Source organism: Eutrema salsugineum, unplaced genomic scaffold (assembly GCF_000478725.1).
Source record: "Eutrema salsugineum unplaced genomic scaffold, Eutsalg1_0 scaffold_4, whole genome shotgun sequence".
In the NCBI taxonomy this organism is placed as follows: Eukaryota; Viridiplantae; Streptophyta; class Magnoliopsida; order Brassicales; family Brassicaceae; genus Eutrema; species Eutrema salsugineum.
This window is the reverse complement of record NW_006256686.1, coordinates 12,650,513-12,653,785: the sequence shown is the minus strand read 5'-3', so window position 1 is coordinate 12,653,785 and position 3,273 is coordinate 12,650,513. Positions and strand designations below refer to the sequence as shown.

At 39.9% G+C, this 3,273-nt stretch overlaps 1 non-coding gene across 1 annotated transcript; it reads right to left on the bottom strand.

Annotated features, from left to right (window-relative positions):
• Nucleotides 1-654: 654 nt before the first annotated feature.
• LOC112084951 lies at nt 655-762 on the bottom strand. Its single transcript, XR_002898599.1, has one exon. It is a non-coding gene; the product is annotated as a small nucleolar RNA R71 (small nucleolar RNA).
• Between the last annotated feature and the right edge of the window lie 2,511 nt (nt 763-3,273).

Sequence of the window (3,273 nt, the reverse complement as noted above, 5' to 3'; positions counted from 1 at the left end):
AACAACCCCGTTTTGCTCGCAACCAAGTTTTTGGCGCCGTTGCCGGGGACATTGATTTGTTTCGTTGCGAATCCCAGCTTAAATCCATTAGAACACTTGTTTACTTTTACTTTTTCTTTTGAATTTTTCAGGTTTCTCTAAGATGAGAGACCGGAAACATGTTCCCGGGACTCTTGGTGATCCACCATATCGTGTGGATGGTGATCCAAGCGATGATGACCTGACTGATGATGAGTTTGAAGAACCGATCTATGATGACAATGAGCTAAACGGATCAACAAAACATGAAGATGATGATGAACTGATTGGAAGTTTCGATTCACTCGAGAAATTCTTGGGAGATCGAAGAGCTATTCAACCAGCCTTACCAGAGGATGGTAAAACCGAAATTAAGGTACCCCATATCCATTTAGTTCAACAAAATCAATTCTCTGGTTATTCATTCGAAAACCCGATAGATCGTATCGAGACGTTCGAAGAATTATGTGCAACCATTACAGCAAATGGGGATTACCACAAATGTAGTCTTTTCCCATTCTCTCTTAGAGACAATGCCAGCAAATGGCTAAAATCTTTAGAACCTGCTTCACTAAAAACGTGGGCAGCGTGTAGAACTGCTTTCCTAAATCGTTTTTATACTAGAAATCGTTCAAATTTCTTATGAAACAAGATAAGAACTTATAAACAAAAAAAAGATGAAGATCTTTTAGATACTTGGGAAAGATTTAGGGAATACGAAAGAGATTGTCCACACCATGGATATACCGAGGAATACATGCTGGCTATCTTCTATCGCGGTATAACTCCAGAGTTACGACATTCTTTCGACACAGCAAGTAATGGAGACTTCTCAACTAGATCTGTAGAAGATGCTCACGTTTTCATCAACAATCTTGCAAACAGCATCCGAAATCAAGTAACCTTTGGTAATTCTGCACTTCCTGAGAAGAAAGAAGAAATTTTGGAAGTTATGAAGTGTCTCCATCACATAATGAGTCATCTTGGATTGCAACAACCAAATAAGGTACACAATACGTGTAACTTTGACGGTTGGGACAACCCAATGGATTCTTATGATCAAGGGATGGTTAACACTGCAGAAGTCTACCAAATTCAAGATTTTCCATTCGTTTCTGATCACCGCGGGTCCATTCATCCGGACCGCGGCAAACCAAGCTTTCACCGCGGTCGTGATGACGCTGACCGCAGCCAAGACCTGTTTCACCGCGGTCGCGAGCCTTCTGACCGCGGGAAACCGTCTTCCAAACTTGCCTGGAAACCACCTTCCAAACCAATCTTGGCTGTTCAATCTAATTCTGTTTCATATCCTAGTTTTCCCTCTTCTGAAGCTGAAAACCTAAACAAAAGAATTCTAGAGCTTGAAAAATCTAGGTCTCAAGATATTAGTGATCTTAGATCTGAACTAAAAACGATGCAAGAGGATTTCGATGAAAAATTTTCCACCCTCCTTAGCCTGATGATCAAAACTAATTCTAAAAATTTAGATAAACCTGAGGAGGAGCCAAGTGAAAATTCTTTCGAAAGCTCAAGTGAAGCAGATCCCTCCGATGATGTGAAAGCTATCACACTTAGGAGTGGATTAGCTTACAAAGAGCCTGAATTTCCTAAAGATGCCGAAGATGAGGAAAAGGGTAAGGAAAAGGAGAAAGAAAGAGAAAGTATTACTGTAGAAGATGTTGAGAAAGAAGTGGTAGGAGAAATGGATGGAGAAGAAGTAAGAGAAGATTCATCCCGGGAAATACTCGGAGAAGACCTAATTCCACCTCCACCAACTCGTGTCTACAAACCTAAACCTCCATATCCTAGAGCCTTAAGAGCCCCTAAGAAAGAGAAAGAAAAAGCTAAGCTGAAAGAGTTGATTGATCAATTAAATGTGAGATTACGTTTCGTAGAAGCTTGTGCTATGATTCCAGCTTTAAGAAAATTCATGAAGGGTATTTTAAAAAATTCTTTAACTCTTGAAGAAGGCGTTATGATGATAACCCATGAATGTAGTTCTATCCTGCAAAGCCGAATCCCTGAAAAGAAAAACGATCCTGGAAGCTTTGTACTTTCATGCACCATCAATGATGTAGCTTTTGAGCGTGCTCTCTGTGATTTAGGATCGAGCATAAACATGATGCCTCTTTCTGTAGCAAAACGTTTAGGACAGCACACTTTCAAGCCCACTAAAATTTCTTTGGTATTAGCTGATCGTTCCGTTAGACAACCTGTAGGTATCTTAATTGATGTTCCTGTAGAAATCGAAAAATGTTCCATACCCACCGATTTCGTAGTTTTAGAACTAGAAAAAGAACCTAAAGATCCACTTATTCTTGGACGACCATTCCTATCTACAGCCGGAGCCATAATCAATGTTCCTGAAGGAAAAATTGACCTTCATCTAGCCGGCCTAGTTATGCAGTTTGACATGAACAAAAGTTTCGATAAACCAACTTTGGATGGCAAAATTTGTTGGGTTGATGAGTTAGACGAAATTATTGAGGAAGTCTATGAAGATCTGCTTCTAGACGACCCTTTAAGTGTCACGCTTTCACCCGCAAAAGACGAACGCAATTTTCTTGAAGAAATTTCAAGTGAGTGCGCGCGTATGCTTGATAAATCCGAAACTTATAGGAAACCTCTAAACTATCTAGATCTTAAGGACCAAACAAACATTCCTACACCTCCTAAAGACAGTTCTGCAGCAATTAACGATCCTTGGAGCGAGCTTAAAGCCCATAAAGTTGAGCTTAAACCTCTTCCCGTCGGATTTAAGTATGCTTTCCTTGGACCAAATTCTACTTATCCTGTCAAAATAAACTCTGGTTTGACGGAAGAAGAAACCACAATGCTGTTGACTGAGCTGAGAAAGCATAGAAAAGCCTTAGGATATTCACTTGATGACATACCTGGAATCTCTCCAGATCTTTGTATGCACAAGATAAATCTAGAGGATAATGCTAAAAACTCAATCGAAAGTCAAAGGAGACTGAACCCTAATCTCATGGATGTTGTCAAGAAGGAGATTATGAAGCTTTTAGAAGCTGGAATAATCTTTCCTATCTCAGATAGCACTTGGGTTAGCCCAGTTCATGTTGTTCCGAAGAAAAGAGGAGTCACTGTCATTAAAAATGATAAAGATGAAATGATCGCTACAAGAACAGTAACGGGACATCGTATGTGCATCGATTACCGGAAGCTGAATGCAGCAACTAGGAAAGATCATTTTCCACTTCCATTCATAGATCAAATGTTAGAAAGGTTAGCTAA